The sequence below is a fragment of the Odocoileus virginianus genome, chromosome 22 (genome assembly GCF_023699985.2).
Source record: "Odocoileus virginianus isolate 20LAN1187 ecotype Illinois chromosome 22, Ovbor_1.2, whole genome shotgun sequence".
NCBI lineage: Eukaryota > Metazoa > Chordata > Mammalia > Artiodactyla > Cervidae > Odocoileus > Odocoileus virginianus.
This window is the reverse complement of record NC_069695.1, coordinates 4,757,214-4,775,464: the sequence shown is the minus strand read 5'-3', so window position 1 is coordinate 4,775,464 and position 18,251 is coordinate 4,757,214.

The following is an 18,251-nucleotide window of genomic DNA, read 5'->3' as shown; positions in this document are numbered from 1 at the left end:
CCCAGAGATCGAACCTAAGTCTCCTGCATTGGCAGGTAGATCTTTACTGCTGAACCACCTGGGAAGCCCATACACTATTGATAGTATGTGCAAACTAGATAACTAATGAGAATCGACTATATAGCACAGGGAACTGTACGTGAGGCTCTGTGGTGACCTAAACGGGAAGGAAATCCTAAAAAGAGGGGCTATGTGTATACATATAGCTGATTCACTTTGATGGACAGCAGAAACTAACATTGTCAACTAACTATGCCTGCCTGCCTGCCTGCTAAGTCACTTGAGTTGTGTCTGACTCTTTGTTACCCAATGGACTGTAGCCCACCAGGCTCCTCTGTCCATGGGATTCTCCAGGCAGGAATACTTGAGTGGGTTGCCATGCCCTCCTCCAGGGGATCTTTCTGATTCAGGGGTCGAAGCCCCATCTCCTGCATTACAGGCAGATTCTTTACCCCTGAGCCACCAAGGGAGCCTGTAAAGTAACTATACTCCAATGAAAAGAAAATAAGTTTTCATGATGAAGATAGTCAAAGGGAGAAATATCAATAACCTCAGGTATGCAGATGATACCACCCTTATGGCAGAAAGTGAAGAACTAAAGAGCCTCTTGATGAAAGTGAAAGAGGAGAGTGAAAAAGTTGGCTTAAAGCTCAACATTCAGAAAACTAAGATCTTGGCATCCAGTCCCATCACTTCGTGACAAATAGATGGGGAAACAGTGGAAACAGTGTCAGACTTTATTTTTGGGGGGCTCCAAAATCACTGCAGATGGTGATTGCAGCCATGAAATTAAAAGACGCTTACTCCTTGGAAGGAAAGTTATGACCAACCTAGACAGCATATTAGAAAGCAGAGGCATTACTTTGCGAACAAAGGTCCGTCTAGTCAAGGCTATGGTTTTTCCAGTGGTCATGTATGGTTGTGAGAGTTGGACTATAAAGAAAGCTGAGCACCGAAGAATTGATGCTTTTGAACTGTGGTGTTGGAGAAGACTCTTGAGAGTCCCTTGGACTGCAAGGAGATCCAACAAGTCCATCCTAAAGGAGATCAGTCCTGGGTGTTCATTGGAAGGACTGATGCTGAAGCTGAAACTCCAGTACTTTGGCCACCTGATGCAAAGAACTGACTCATTGGAAAAGACCCTGATGCTGGGAAAGATTGGGGGCAGAAGGAGAAGGGGACGACAGAGGATGAGATGGTTGGATGGCATCGACTCAATGGACATGAGTTTGGGTAAACTCTGGGAGTTGGTGATGGACAGGGAGGTCTGGCGTGCTGCAGTTCATGGGGTCGCAAAGAGTTGGAAATGACTGAGTGACTGAACTGAACTGAACCTTAACAAAGAACAATCACAGTGGAGAGTGCCGTTAAACCTATTCTTCGAGAAGAAGAGCCTTTGTAAATAAAACCCATACAAACACACTCCCCCCCACACACATACATTTATTAATATAAAAAGATAACAGTTCCAGGTAAAGAGAACTGCGTTGGAACTAGCCTGAGCAGTAAATCCTCATGACGAAACTGAGAACACGTCAGTGGCTTGGAATGCCTTCTCCCTTGCATGCCTCTCTCACCATAGACACACGTCCCCAACATACAGGCAGATATACACCATCTACACATAAATACACACAACACAAACATATGTATTTTAGTCTGGCAAAAATTCCAAAGTCTTTAGTACATGTACATCATTTAATGGGAAAACATCAAATTTTCAGTACTTAAGGAATCTGTGGAAAATAGTTGAGTCAAATGAACTTATTTCAAAGCAGATAATTAAATAGTCATCCAACTGAGTTTACAGTCCACAACCATAAGTTGAGCTATTAAGCAATTATTCAATATCTTAACCTGTACCAAACTCGGGTTTTCCTTAGTGCAATTTTAAATTGTTTATCTCAGTTATCTCAGTACTTGAATAATGCTACATTTTTGACTGTGAACATACATCCCATTAACTTTGTCTTCTACCATTTTTGTGGGCGAGGCAAAACAAAGACAGACAAATTCCTCCTTCCGATATTCACCCATAAGTCCCTCTAGTTTCATGTCAACACGCACACATTTTTTCTGAGCAAAGAATTTGGCCGAGACCTACCAAATGCTAATTTAACATTCCTGTCAGATTTAACAAATTATGTGTAACTCGGTGCATATGCTCATCAAGTTTTTAGAGATGAAGAGCATATTTACCCTAGTCAATATTCATTTCTTTGAAAAAATTCTTTTCCCTTTTTTTTTCTTTCTTTTTTTAAAAAAATGTATGGGTGCTTTGACACGAATTCAGGCAAATCTGCTTAGTTATTCTAAGAGGATCATCTTCCCTGGGCCGTCGGAAACTAGCAAAGATTCGCCATCTCCTTATGATGTTTCCTTAATCATACCTGAACTTAGAGCAGCAACTCTGATTGGCTAGTTCTGCTTTGCATTCTATAACACCCAGAAAATACATATGGGTTGCATGAATTTGAAATCTCATCTGACATCTGAGTAATGTTAATCTTGTTTATATGACAACCTCATTATGGTACATAATTGCTCAGCACTCTCCTAGCAAATACTGGGTTAAAAACGCCTGGAAGATGCTTGTTCTTCTCGTTATTAATTAGCACGTGTCCACTTCGCCAGATCCAGTGCCCAAACTTCATTTGTTATGTTCAGCCAAATGCATGAATAGCTTTGGAGTAATTATTTTCCAACATCATCTAATACCTCTTTGCACATCAATTAAAAATCCTCTTAACAAGGAACTGCATTTTGTTTGAGATCAAATGCCTGGTCCAAAGCTGTATCAATCATGTAGAGCTAATTAGTGGCTGTGCTTTATATCATTTGTTTTACTTTATTATTTCATTGTACACTTCCTAATGAAACCAATTGAACAATTTTAAAATCTTTGTTCAATTAATTGAAGGCTTAAAGGCCAGCTACCTAGTCAGGCTTTCTTCTCTTTGAAAAGAAATATCTGAAAGGGCGGAGAGGGGGGGATACCAAGATGTGTTATTATACCTATTTACTTTCTGAAGTGCCCGCTCTACAGATACAAACAAGTTTTAAAAGGTTTATCACCATTTTTACGTCGCTTGCAAATAATTCACTGCTCTCCATACCTTTATAGCTTTTCTCTATGTGGCCAACCATTTCCGAAGGATGTGTTGAAACAATAATGGGAGGTTGTAAGGGCAGTTCATCTTGAAGACTGTGCATAGAAGCTCTCTAAATTACTGTGTATTTCTGTCAGCATTTTATAAACTGGTTGACCAGCTTTCTTCCTTACTGCAAAAAAAAAAAAAAATTGCTGAGCTGTGAAGACCCTCGAGTAGCATCTCCTTTGGGGTCTGGATAGAGCCATAGACTCCAATACAAATCTGAATGGATTAAATGCATGCTAACTACCCAAAGTGGGAAACTATAATGAAAGGAAGGACAAAGTCCAGCTCTTTTAGAATTTCTGCTTGCTCATCAGAACCAGGACTCAGGTGCTGGCTGCGCAAACACACACCTGCTCGGGAGGGGGCTGCCTCCTTTGCCCCAAGTGTACAGCATCCCAGACTGCATCCTACGTCACACCCACCCTCCCTTTTGAAATTCATTTTGATTTGTGAAAACATCTCCTAGTCACCAAATCCTTGGGTGAAGTGGTTTCCCCAGTCATAGAGCGTATCACGATTAATGCAAAATCAGGGGAGTTAATGTTGGTAAAAGTAGTGCTAATTTTCTGCAGTGCACGCTCCACTAAAGGGCCCCTTCTTCACAAATCTGAATCCATTTTAACTAAACAAAACTGACAAACCGGCAGATGTCGGGGCCTTCGACAAATGGGCTTCAGTTCTCTCTTCGGTCTATGCCAGAAGGGGAAAAATCAAGACCAAATTTTCAGAATAGTTAGGCTGGATTAAAAACTGCTACAGAATTGTGCCCGTCTATAAACTTACAGCATGTATGTACACATTTATTACTTTTTAAATAAACTGCTGGGAGGAATTCTATCCCAGGATAAGAAGGATGAGAGAGTCTTTCTAAAGCTCTTACAAGGTTTGAAAATCCTCTGGAATCACGGCGGGGGCTGAAGATGAAAAGACTTGGGAATCCCCCTAATATACTTGTTCCTCACCCAGACGTCTGTTCTTTATAATGATTAAGTTACTAACCTTTATTTGTCAGTAATAATTGAATTTTACACCAAAGTGAATTATCGTAACGGATGAACTGCTCGGCCGCAATTTTAAATAGCCTTCTTTGCAAATTATCTCTCGTGATTTATATTAATCCTATAGGGGAGGCAGAGAAAAATTGTTTGAGGATGGATGATTCGGATTTAATGTGAATGGATAAAAGCATGTGATAGCTTCTCACGGCTCTGCCAATGAATTTTACACAATGTTCTCCTGGCTCTAGGATTCATTTCAAAATCTGGGGTAGCAAGTTAGAGAGAAAGAGAGAGAGAAAGAGAGAGAGATTTACTTGAGGTTACATTACTCTCATTACCCAGAAAAAAATGAACTTAGAGGGTCAAGTGAAAAATGAAAGAAAGTATTAGCTGCTGAGTCGTGTCCACCTCTTTGGGACCCCGTGGGCTCCTCAGTCCGTGGGATTCTCCAGGCAAGAGTACTTGATTGCGTAGCTGTTCCCTTCTCCAAGGCATCTTCCAGACCCAGGGATTGAACCCACGTCTCTTGCATTGCAGGCAGATTCTTTACTGGCTGAACCACCCAGGAAGCCCTGAGGGTTAAGCACGTCTATACTAGACACTTTTGCAGCTCAGCCAGGGACTCTCTTAGTTGTGTATTTCCCTTTGTCTGCTGATGCATTTCCTCTAAGAAGCTTTCCCAGAACGCTTGTCCTGTGACCTTTCTGCCTAATTTCTGCCCATCCCTTAAAGCTTTTCTCGTGTTCTGGCAGCTGCCAATATCTCCCCTAGTCATTCCAGCTCAGGGTTTTCCAGACTTCTGTGATAACCGATCATCTGGGCAAGAAAGATTCCCAGGCCTTTTCTCTAGAGATTCTGAATTAATCAGTTTGGAGAGGAGGCCCAGGAATCTGTGCGTTTAAGAAGCAACCTAGGCAATTTATAGCATCAAGAAAGTTCTAAAACATGCCGGGAGAGAGCATGGACCGTGTTCTCTGAATGCCTAAGCAAGTATAGCATTTACCATACATTTCTGTCCACAATTTTTACTGTGTAATATTCTGTAATTATTTCATTTATGTCTTCTCTGTGGAATTATAAATATCTTGAATGTGGAGAATACTTTATTTTGAATACTTCCACTCCCTCTGATCCTGCTAGGAAATCAAGAGTACCTTGTAGGTTTTTAACAAGAAATAATTAGGCATAATTTAAATGAAAATGTTGTCAACACTTAAAAATACTGTAAGAGACATAGCTTGGAAAGCAAGTGGCCTGGGAGAACTAGAGGAAAAGGAAGTGTTTTCTGCCTTCTGAAGGTAAAAAGGTTTGTCATACTGTCCACAAAAAGACCAGTGACATTTACTCACTTTTTCTGATGAAGTAGTTGTAGAAATATTAGAACACATGAAAACACAACCATTATTTTTTTTAGAAGGGGGGAGTAGGAGAAATGGATAAAAGTGGTCAAAATCTATACACTTCCAGCTATAAAATTAATCCTGGACTTCCCTGGCTGTTCAGTGCTTTAAGTATGGCGATTAAGACTTTGTGCTTCCACTGCAGCGGTTATGGGTTCAATCCCTGGTTGGGGAACTAAGATCCCCCATGCCACCCAGCCAGAAATTAAAAATAAATAAATCCTGGGATGAAATTAAGGGGAAAAAAGTTACCATAGCAACCACTAAGGAATGATTATTGTTAATATTTTGTTATTTATTTCTCTAATTATTATAACTATAGTTCTTCCTACTTGCAAACTGTCATTTGCTTAATGGGAAAGTCCCAAGTGGATTTGGTGAATCTGACCTTTGCCCCATGATGGAGACAGTCAAGAAAACTTTCCTCATTTTGTCTTTGGCGCTCACAATTTTGGGTCCCATAAGCCCGGTATTAAAGACAAGCCCTGGAAAACAAGCAAAAATCCCAGAAAAATAGATAGCTGCTAAAACCAAAGTGAATAAAAGAATATCCAAATCCGAAACAATGAATCCTGCCACTTGAAAAGATAGCAATGGCTAACCAACCAAATAGTATGAAAGGCAGACACGTGGGAAACGGGTTGTTAGTTTACACATTAATTTGAGGATGCTTTAAAACCTACGGGGAGGGACTCACCTGGTGGCCCAGTGGCTTATCCATCTGCCTGCCAATGCAGGGACAAGGGCCACAGATCCCTGGTCTGGGAGGACTCTGCAGGCTGAAGAACAGCGGAGCTTGTGTGCCGCAGCGGAAGCTCCCACGCCCTGAAGCTGTCCGCAACACAGGTCAACACCACGTGGAGAAGCCGCGCCCTGCAAGGAAGAGCGGCCCGCTGGCTGCACCTAGGGGAAGCCTGCGGGGAAGACCTGCGCAGCCAGAAATAGATGAATGAGGAAATAGACAAGGAATAAATAAATCCCTTTCAAAACAAAGCCTGAGGGGAAAAAATTAAGATGCACATTTCAGAAGTACTTGAAATTAGAAGTCTTCTTCTTAAAGTATCTATAGTCGTGAACATCTTAATATAAGCAGATGAAAGTAAAAGTTCTGGTTAGTAGAGATGTGGATGATAAATCAAACTTTGGGGCATTTATTTAGATGTTTGATGTTAGGGAAACCCAGCCACATTATTAAAGTGAGCTCTGACTCTCTGTCCTGCCTTCTTCACATTTCACGTCACAGATTTTCCAAGAGAGATGTTATTTCATCAATATTATGCTCACTTTCTATGCAAAGCTCACATCTTCATGATTAATAAACAGAGACAATGTCAAGGTAATTGATTTGTGTCAGTGTTTGTTTTAAAAATACATTTAGATCTAGTTCAAATACAAGAAGTCTCTTCAAACTTGAGGGTCGTAGAAAAAAAGCATAGCTTCATCTACTTAACAAAGTCTTCTTGAATATTGGAGGATATTTTGAAACCTAAATCTGATTATAAATAAAATTCCATCTATGAGAAAAACTTGGAGATAAACAAAAGTGTATTAATAGCTAAATGTTCTCTCTAGTATTTTTACTGGTGAAGGGTAATTGCCTTATTTTCTTCATCCTTCAAAATTCATTGAAAAATTTAAATGTTTAAGGAAATGTTCAGCTTTTTCAGCATTTTGATGGCTCGTTGTGCTTCTGTGTCTTTCAGATAAACTTAGTAACCAAAATGTTTTGCTGAAAGAAAAAAAAGTATGTTATCTTTACTAATATTAGATTAAATTTATCTTCACCATACTGAATTTTCCTATTCAAGAAAAAAGTGGGTCTAAAATGAAGACTTCCTTTATATCTTCTTTTGGAGTATTTGTAAGAGCAATTCTTTTAAAGGTTTTTCATGTTTACAACATTTTTGCAGTTTTCCCATTGACTCTTGGTTTCTCCAGATTTGTAATCATATCGTCTACAAAAAGAGATAGTATTTCCTTCTTGTGCACCAATTCTTTTGCCTTTAGAGCTTTTTTTTTTTTGTATAATTACATATCCACTAATACCTGTAATGGTCATAGTGAGCATCCTTTACTCGTTCCAATATTTAGCAGAAAAACTTTTGCTGTTTCTCTAATCATTAAGAAGCTGCTATATCCATCATTTCTTCAACCAAGTAGCCACCCATTCCTACATGATTGAGTATGTTTTATTTTATGGGTGTTAAATTTTTCAAATATTTTTCATTTATCTGTGGAGAGATCATATGAATTTTCTTTCTAACACTAAAAAAGAATAGATTATAATAATCAATTTTTTTTAAAATATTGAACATTTTGCAAACATTCTCATTTAGTCACGGTATAGTATTGTTTTAATGTACTTTGGATTCTGATTACTGATATTCCCTGTATATTTTCCATTGGTATTCATAAAAAAGATTGTTGTAGAGTTTACATTTTAGGTTGTAATCTTTGTGTGGTCCTGAGTATTCCTCCTTGAATCTCCTAAAGTTTTGATGTACAAAAGCTATTAATGAGTCATTGGGTGCACATTAATAACTGTTCTATCTTCATTGCAATGTTAGCTTTTATGTTAAAACTTATTTGTCACTTTTATTTCATTTTGATCTGATTTCTATCTTGTCAGGAAATAAGATTGCAACCCCTGCTTCAATATATTTTTGTCTATGTTTTTTTATCTTTTTCTTTCTGAATCTCTTGACTTTATGTATGTTTTTGTATGTAACATAAGGCTGATTTTTTTTGGGGGGGATGGTCAGTGTCTTTCTACTTCTTTTATCTGAAGCATTTACAAATAAATACTATACAAGTAAGTGAAAGTGAAAGTCACTCAGTTGTGTCTGACTCTTTGCGACCCCATGGATTAGAGAGTCCACGGAATTCTCCAGGCCAGAATACTGGAGTGGTTAGCTGTTCCCTTCTCAGGGGATCTTCCCAACCCAGGGGTTGAACCCAGGTCTCCTGCATTGTGGGCAGATTCTTTACCAGCTGAGCCACAAGGGAAGCCCAAGAACACTGGAGGGGGTAGCCTATCCCTTCTCCAGGGGATCTTCTCTACCCAGGAATCGAACTGGGGTCTCCTGCGTTGCAGGTGGATTCTTTACCAACTGAGATATCAGGGAAGCCCTAAAGACTTTACAAATAAAGTCTTTAATAAGTGTTCATGGAAAGAGTGTTCCTTGAATCCTTTCTTGCATATTCATAACAGTTTGCCCATAGCCCTTATGGCTGAAGTTGTTTCATCTGGGTATAAAATCATTGATTCCTTTTTTCCCTTTAGTCTCTAAATGAAAACAAGTTATTTCATTATCATCTACCATAAACCATCACAATCAAAAAAATCTAATAAAAATGTGACTTATTTTTCTTTATAAGTTACTTTTTAACATATTTATTTTGTGCTGGCTGTTGGGATGGTGCTTCCTAGATGTCCAAATGATTTTTTCCCCCTTTTTATTCAAGGTCCACTAACTGATTTTACTAGCATTTATTTTGGCTGTTCTAAGTGGATGTTCTTAGAAATACATCTCCAGAAGTGTTCCCTTTCAATACACTATTTTGAGACTGCTTTCATTTCAGGAATATTTTATCAAAGTGTAATTTTTAGGATTTCTTCTATCCCATCACATTTTCTGCTATCCTGTCTCTCTTTTTAAATAATAACTTTGTGTGGGAATCAGGTGGTATTTAATTTTAAAATAAATATTAAAACCTTGTTTTCTGAACATGGTGGTGGTAATGACCTAGGGTGAGGGAGTCGTGGACTGAGAGAGAGGTTTATGGGGTGAATGGAGAGGAGGGGGAATGTAATACTCTTCTTGGCTCAAAGAAGGTGCACTACATTCAAAGCTGGCAAAGAGTTTGAGTTTTGGCTCTGCCTTATAGTCTCTGAACCTTGGTTACCTCACAGTACAATGAAAGCAAAGGTCTACCTACCTCGCAGGATAGTTGTGAGAATCAAATGAGACGTTGAATTTGAAAGAGCTTTAGAGCCTTAAACACCGTGGAAGACCACACAGCTCTGCGTACAAATACGAACGTGAAAAGTGGCCCCACCGCAGGAGTTGGCCTGGGGAGCAAAGCGTTTCCGGCAGAGTATCAGAGACCAGCGCACAGACCGGCTTGTGCTTCTGCTTTTCTGCTGCTGGAAACCGTGTCCCCTTCTCCTCCTGCCCGGAGAGCTCAGGCAGAAAACCACAGGCTCAGAGTCTCCCCCAGCCTCAACAGACTGGGGACATCTGTTCCACAAGGGCGATTGTGAACGCAACCTTGGCATTCAGTCTCCTTACCAATCCTTTGTCTCAGAAAATGTAGCATGAGAAGGTGCCCTGGAAAATCATCAAGTCTCCTTCTTTTTTCCTTTGGGCAGACTTACAGAAAGATCTTTCTTCAGTGGGCACTGAGCAAAACATGGAGCAAACAAAAATATTCTGTGATCCCATGTAGACTTTATACAAACATGACTCACACTGTGAGTACTGATTCTGAAATACAAATATTTTGCTCTCAACAAATTGTGACTATTTATATCATGGTATATGAAGAAGATATGATTTTATTTTTCTAAAAGTCACATGAGAAGGTAATTCATAGCCTTCTTTATGAGATTTGCTTGCTATTTAGCCTTTCACTTTAGAGTGCTCTGATATTCTTCTGTCATTGGTATATTAATATTCAAGGTCGCTTCTTGTCAGCTTCCCTTAGAGATACCCTCAGTGAAAAGTAGAGACTAGTTGATGGACATTACTTTAGCATCTAAGCCCCAAACATCTGATTTTGGTCGCTGCCAGATGCAACACTGTGAAGTTCTTGATATTCCTATTCTATATCCCACAGCATCCCTAATGCAACATAGGTAGTAGGTCTCAATGAAAGCTCTAATTTTTATCGTTATCAATAATAATTGCTATTAGAAAGAGGGTATTACTCAGGGATTCAAAAAAGGGAAAGATCCTTTCACTTAGGGCAAGTAGAGAAAGCTTTATAGAAAAAAATGATGATTGAAAGCAGGCTTTAAAGCAAAATCATTTGAATGCAAAGTATATGTTGATTGAGAGTACACTATTCACACTAAAATGAATTTGTAAAATATTTTCAATCTATTAAAAATGTATCTGTAAATATACTAAGAATCACTGAATTGTACACATCAAAAGGATGGATTTTTATGGTATTGTAGTTGATTATATTCCAATAAAACTATTGCTTAACCATAAAAAACATTAAGGTTAATTCTGTATGAAAATAGGATAATCACTTACTAAAATTTTGAGTAACATAAAGAAGCTTAGAAATTACCCTGGACCACTACTTTATTTTATTTTACTTTATGTTACTTTATTTCATTTCATTTTATTTTATTTTCAGTTGGGTCTTTGTTTTAGAGGGCTCAGTTCATTATGCTTCACAGTTCATGGCTTGCAATCATTGTACAAGGCATTTCTCTTGTTTTATCTAGTGCTTCCTTTTATCACCTTTTTATAGTCCTGTTCTCCAAACTCCTCTGTGGTGGTCACCAGAAGTGTCCCTGTCTTGGCATGACAAAGAATGTTTCAATGAACATCCTCAAACATGGGCCCTTATATGAGAATTTCTTTGGGATTAAGAGCTAGGTGTAAAATTAATATTGGTGTTCGTAATTTGACTCAATATTAGCAATTTGCTGTCCTAAATGGCTGGATCAGTCTACATCCCACCAGCACTTGATAAAGGTACCCTGTGTCCCCCAACACCTGGCATCATCCATCTCTCTATTTGTTGTCCACTTTGTTTTTGTGTTAGCTGCATTTTCCAGACTACCCACGATTCTATTTGGGTTCCTGGTTTACCATGATTACTTCTCAGCAACTCTCCATATAATCTAAATATTTGTTTCTTGTCTGATTCTAGAGATCAAAAATATATTCTCTCAACCTATCATCAGGCTGTTAACTTTTCATTGAAAAGTTGAACAGTTGAAGAGAAATCCTTAATATTGATGTAATCACCTTTACTTACAGGGTTTTGGGGGTTTATGTTTTGCTTAGCTTTGTTTTTTTTTTTTTTTTAAATCTTTCCTCATTCATCCATTCATTCCATAAATGTTGTGGAATGCTCACTATTTGCCAGGTACTAGTTTAGAAGCTGGCAGTACATCCGTGAATAAACAAAAAGCACTGCCTTTCTGCAACTTGCATTCTAACTGGGGAGGACCTATCATAATCAATAGACACAATAAATAGGTGAGTTACATGGTATGTTAGGAGGTGGTAGACCTGTGGAGAAAAACATGAAGCAGGGTAATGGAGATCAGGACTGTCAGTGCAGAACTGAAGTTTTAAATGGGATAGTCTGGGCAAGCGTTATTGATTTAAATATATAAATTTTCCTCTAGATGTTGTTTTAAACTTAGACTTCCTTACCAGCTGCACTGGTGGGCGAGATTCCTCTTGGGTCCCTTGGAGTAAGGTCTTAAGATCCAAGACACACCAAAGCGCTTTTGTTCATGCTTGGATGTCTAATTTGTTGACTGAAAAGAGGGATTAAAAGAAGGAACATCTTACGCCACCATGTTGCTGACGTCACTGAGCCTAAATTTAGACTTCCTGTGAGGCCTAAATCATAGTCTGGTTTTATAAATGTTCCATGTGTACTCAGAAAAAGAATGTGTTCCTTTAATTTCTGGGGAAAAAAAAATTTTATATATATATATATATATGCACGTGTCCCTCATATATATTTGGTACGTACATATACCAAAACCCATGGATGCTCAAGTCTCTCATATAAAATTATGTACCATTTGCATATAACCTCTGCATATCTTCCCATATACTTTAAATCATCGTTAAATAAATATTGTAAATGCAAAGTAGCTGCTATGTAAACAGTTGCCAGAGTGAGGCGAAATCAGGTTTTACTTCTAGAACTTTCTGGAATTTTTTTCTTCCAAATATTTTTGATCCGTGGTTGGTTGAATTCATGGATCTGACCCTAGGGGATTTGGAGGGGTGACTGTACATGCAGGTATCTACATCTAATCTAATCAAAGCTTTATTCATTTCATTGTTTATTTCCCTATACCTATTTTCCCTTCTTGATCTTAGTTTCTGAGAGGCATTTGATAGAGCCTCCAACTACAATAGTTGATTTATCTATTTTCCCTTTCATTTTATAAATTAAAAGCCCAGGTAGGATTCACTGAATTAAAATGTCGATTCCCTTTTATCTTCAAGCACTAGCTCAAACTGCAGGAAAAAAAATTTTATTACACAAGTTTGTAGAAATGGACTGCCTGTTTTGTGAACAATGAAGCATAAAGGAAGTTTAAAGCATCATTCTAATATTGAATCTCGGAAGATTTTGAAATTTTGATTTTATTTGTAGTCATTGGACTATATGGTCTTAAATTAACTCATACAGATTAAAGTGGAAATGGAATGTAGCAAATTTTGTGACATACATCGATTGCATAAACAGGATTAAAGAGAAAAGTCTCAAACTCTGCCACTGTTAATTCAAATTATAACAGGAAAAAATTACTAAAAGTTAAGTGATATTGTAGTAAAGGCTTCTGAATGAGTGTATCACTAAACAAAACATTTATTGAAGTTATTGTTTCCATTCAATGGGTTTTAATTATACCACTTTGGTACCAGATTTTTCTCTTCCTTTTTGGAACTCTTGCTGACTGACCAATCCTACTGCTCTTTCCCTTTTCTGAGCTTCTATCGCTCTTACTTAGAATCAACACCACCTAAAATGATGCTTAGCTATTTCCTCCTTGACTCCATTTAAAAGAGCTTCTTTAAAGATCAGTAACAGTATTGTGTTAAAATGAAATATTGTGCTATGTACAATGCAACATGAATGCTGAGCGATTGAACTGAACTGAACATGAATGAATATAATAAACGTGGTCCTTAACACTTAAATCTTCATTGTTTGTTAGGAAATACTTTTTTTGTAACCTTGAGGTACCTTGGTCCTATTACTGAAATTTACAAATAAGGAAAAAAGGAAAGCCATACTCATTGGTTACTTGCATGTGTTTTTAACAGCCCTCTCTCTCATTACTCTAACAGAATTGGGTTTTATTTTATTTTACTTACTTATTTTGTTCAGTTCAGTTCAGTTGCTCAGTCGTGTCCGACTCTTTGTGACCCTATGAACCGCAGCACGCCAGGCCTCCCTGTCTATCACCAACTCCCAGAGTCCACCCAAACTCATGCCCATTGAGTCAGTGATGCCATCCAACCATCTCATCCTCTGTCGTCCCCTTCTCCTCCTGCCTTCATTCTTTCCCAATATTAGGGTCGTTTCAAGTGAGTCAGGTCTTCACATCAGGCAGCCAAAATACTGGAGTTTCAGCTTCAACATCAGTCCTTCCGTAACTTCTGTAACATCAGTGACTCATGTTGTTGCTCACTCACTCATTCATTCGTTTCCGTCTGTGCCGGCTCTCTGTTGCTGTGCGCTGGCTTTCTCTAGTTGCAGCGAGTGCGGGCTTCTCTCCGCTGCAGTGCACACGCTCCTCATTGCGGTGGCTTCCCTTGCTGCAGAGCAGGGCTCTAGGGCAAGTGAACTCAGCTGCTGCGGCAGGCGGACCCGAGAGCGCCAGCTCAGTAGTTACGGCACACGGGCTTAGCTGCTTCATGGCTTGTGGTATCTTCCTGGACCAGGGTTCAAACCTGTGTCCCCTGCATTGACAGGCAGATTCTTAGCCACTGGACGACCATGGATGCCCACAGAATGGTTCTGAGCTTCCCCTCTCTGAAGAACAGTATGCACTAACAGTGAACATTAAGGACTATGCGGAGAGGAGAGGGTCAGGGAGGGCTGGTGCCAGGACGACTGAGCTCAGAAGCTGGTGATGGCAGAGGAAGACACGTCAGCCAAATAGTATACGGTATAAAGAACAAGGGGCAGGAGGGAGCCTGGTGCTGAGTGTGACCCGAGAATCAAAGCAGGTGCCTCACTGGCAGCTTTAGAATAAAGCTTTATTCAGCTTTGTCCTAGCTGCTCAGGCAAGAGTAGACAACCCTACCTGGATCTAAGCATTCCCAGGTAGCATGAAGAGCAAAGAACTCAAGAACTGACCAAGTGCATGGTCTTTCTGGACAGGAGGGAACAAGCTTAGGCTGCCTATACTATATGCTATGTACCCAGTAGACTCATAGGAACTTGAAAACCCATAAGCTGATCTGCAAGTCTGTGATGAAGCCTAGCCTTCTGCTGGTTTAAAGGCTCCCCAGGAAATTTTGATATAAGCTGGTTGCAGCTTGAATGTTTCAGAACCACAAGAACAGAAGCTTTGGAATTAGACATAGTGAATTGAGTTGGGATCTGCCACTTATTAGGCGTGTGGCCTTTGGCAAGTTACTTAATTTTTATAAGCTTCTGTTTCCTCATCTATCCAGTGGGACTAATTATACCCACTTTGAACACTTGTCATGAAAGTTAAATGAGATAATACATGCAAAACATTAGCCGAGGGCCTGACGCATAGTGAGCAAACAGTAAATAATCACTATTGACAATATTTCCCATGGGATGGATCTGCCTGATGCCACAATAAAGAAACCGTGAGATAAGGTGCCTCCAAAACACTCTTCTCCATTCCCGTGGCCTTCTGTCAAGGAGCTAGGCCAGCTACTAAGGATATGGCTAGGAAGGTACCTGACTCATTGTGTAGCCTGGCCAGCACAGTTAGATCTGATGGAGAAGCAGATAAAAACAATAATGAAAGAAGTAGCTCTTGGACCACAGCAGGGCACTAGAGCTCTCTGCAATGATGGAATTGGTCTACATGTCTGTGTCTATTACAGTAGCCACTAACTACATGTGGCTACTGAACACTTGGCATACGGCTAGTGCAATCACAGAATTAAATAACACTATTGTTTCTCATTAATTTAGATTCAAAATTAAATAAACACATGGGTCCAAGGGCTACCATATTAGACATCATTTCTTTTTATTTTTTTTCATTTATTTTTATTAGATGGAGGCTAATTACTTTACAATATTGTAGTGGTTTTTGCCATACATTGACATGAATCAGCCATGGATTTACATGTGTTCCCCATCCCGATCCCCTCTCCCACCTCCGTCTCTACCCGATCCCTCTGGGTCCACCCAGGGCACCAGCCCTGAGCACTTGTTTTATGCATCCAACCTGGGCTGGTGGTCTGTTTCACCCTTGATAGTATACTTGTTTCAATGCTATTCTCTCAGAACATCCCACCCTCGCCTTCTCCCACTGAGTCCAAAAGTCTGTTCAGTACATCTGTGTCTCTTTCTCTGTTTTGCATATAGGGTTATCGTTATCATCTTTTAAAATTCCATATATGTGCGTTAGTATGCTGTATTGATCTTTATCTTTCTGGATTACTTCACTCTGTATAATGGGCTCCAGTTTCATCCATCTCATTAGAACTGATTCAAATGAATTCTTTTTAATGGCTGAGTAATATTCCATGGTGTATATGTACCACAGCTTCCTTATCCATTCGTCTGCTGATGGGCATCTAGGTTGCTTCCATGTGCTGGCTATTATAAACAGTGCTGTGATGAACATTGGGGTGCACATGTCTCTTTCAGATCTGGTTTCCTTGGTGTGTATGCCCAGAAGTGGGATTGCTGGGTCATATGGCAGTTCTATTTCCAGTTTTTTAAGGAATCTCCACACTGTTCTCCATAGTGGCTGTACTAGTTTGCATTCCCACCAACAGTGTAAGAGGTCAACCCTTTCTCTCTCTGGAGACTAACAAAATTCTCCTGGGCAGAGTTGGCGTCTCACACATATGTCTCGTCTCCACCACTACCGTTCAGAAACCGCCGCTGTCCTATTGCACAGCATCGGAGTCAACGATTTCCTCACTGACCATCATGTGAGCTCCTTGAGGAGAGGACGTATGTCTCATTTGTCCTTGTGTCCCCAGAGACACAAAGAATACAGATGATTAATCAATGTTTGTGAAAGGGAAAGGAAAAGATACAGGAAAGAAGGAGGTGTTAAGAAAGAGGAAGGAAGCGGGAAAGGAAGGCAGGAGGAAAGGAAGGTGTCTGAGGGATTAAGTAAGTTTACTCTGGTATTAAAGACAGTACCCCCAGGTTCCAGCTGTGTTCGCTCCTCTATACCAGGGTGGAACTTCCTGTCAAAGATTCTAAAAGGAAACACTCTTCAGACATGACCACAGGGTTCCTGTTTCAAGTATGAAGCGTCATCTGACCACAACATTTTCTTTCCTTCAGTAGCTCAGAAATTCATTCCTAAGAGCAGAGGAAATGTGTTTAGATGATCAGGAAGCCGTGTCTTATGGGGTACATGTACCTAAAGAGCAAAGAAATGGGCCAGTGAACAGCTGAAATGATGAATCATTGAGATCGAAGCTATATACACAAATAAAAGCAAAAGGGTTCAAATTCTAGAGAATGCCATGTGGCTATTGTCCACAATGGGTTGTCTTCCACTCGGAACACAGGGGACCTCTGAGTGAGTGAGAAATGTGGCAAAAGTTGATGTTTCCAAAAAAAAGTCAATTTGGGGTGCTGTTCAAGATGAATGAGATAAAAAAAAAATTGGAATTGTTCCTCCTGGGGGCTGTAGAAACACCATTAGACCTCACACGTCAGATTTTTAAAATAAAAGTCTATGGAACTATTACCTGCAACATCTTCCATCTTGGTCTTATAAAGACACCTGTGGGTTCACGCTCAGTCTTGTCCATCTCTCTGCGACTCTATGGAGTGTAGCCTTCCAGGCTCCTCTGTCCATGGGATTCTCCAGGCAAGAATCCTGGAGTGGGTTGCCATTTCCTTCTCCAGGGGATCTTCCTGACCCAGGGATTGAACTCTCATCTCCCACATCTCCTGCACTGGCAGGCCATTCTTTTACCACGGAGCCGCCTGGGAAGTATAAAGCCACCTACATCGTTTCAAATACACTGGGGGTGGCTGCAGTGGGCATTGATTCAGCTCTTCTGAGTAGGATCTGTGGTTTTCAGCCACCTGAGCAGCTCAGGTGGATCATTCAGGAGAGTGGACCATCCAACACAGGGAGCTCAGCATCTGAGTTACGACGGACCGCCTGGCAGGTCCCTGCAGGCACTGCCCAGAATACAACCTTCTCCTGGACAAGTCAGTGCATCCCATGGCCGAGGCATCTGCCTTGAAAACCTGGGCTAGAGATGAGGAACGTGGACACAGGTCACTTGTCGAGGTGACACCTTTTATCTTCAGCCTGTCACATTATTTGTCATTTCCATACGGGCCACTGACAGCTGTCAGTCAGGCAAGACTTACCCTGCCACCGGCAAATCTCAAGGCATACAGAAACAGAGACGAACGCAAGCCTGTCTTAATTAGGTGATAATTAAACATTCCAGCCAGAAACTTCAAATCAATCTGACAGAACGCACCCGTTCAAAACAAGGTTTTGCAGCAGTATTCCAACCGACTGATAAGGTTTTGCCTGTCTGGGAATGAAAAAAAAAAAAAAAAAAGAAGAATTACAAAAAAGAAAAACTTTCCAGTCCTCATCAAGTCTCCGGCAGATTTGAGGGCAGGATGAAGTGGGAAGATTCCCAAAGGGAATCAGGAAACTGGGGTCTCCCTGGGGAGTTGTATTCCTATTTCCCTGAGAGGGAAATTGGGTTACAATGAGCACTGGGGGCAGACTTAAAGGTGGAAAAGTAGCCAGGAATTCTCCT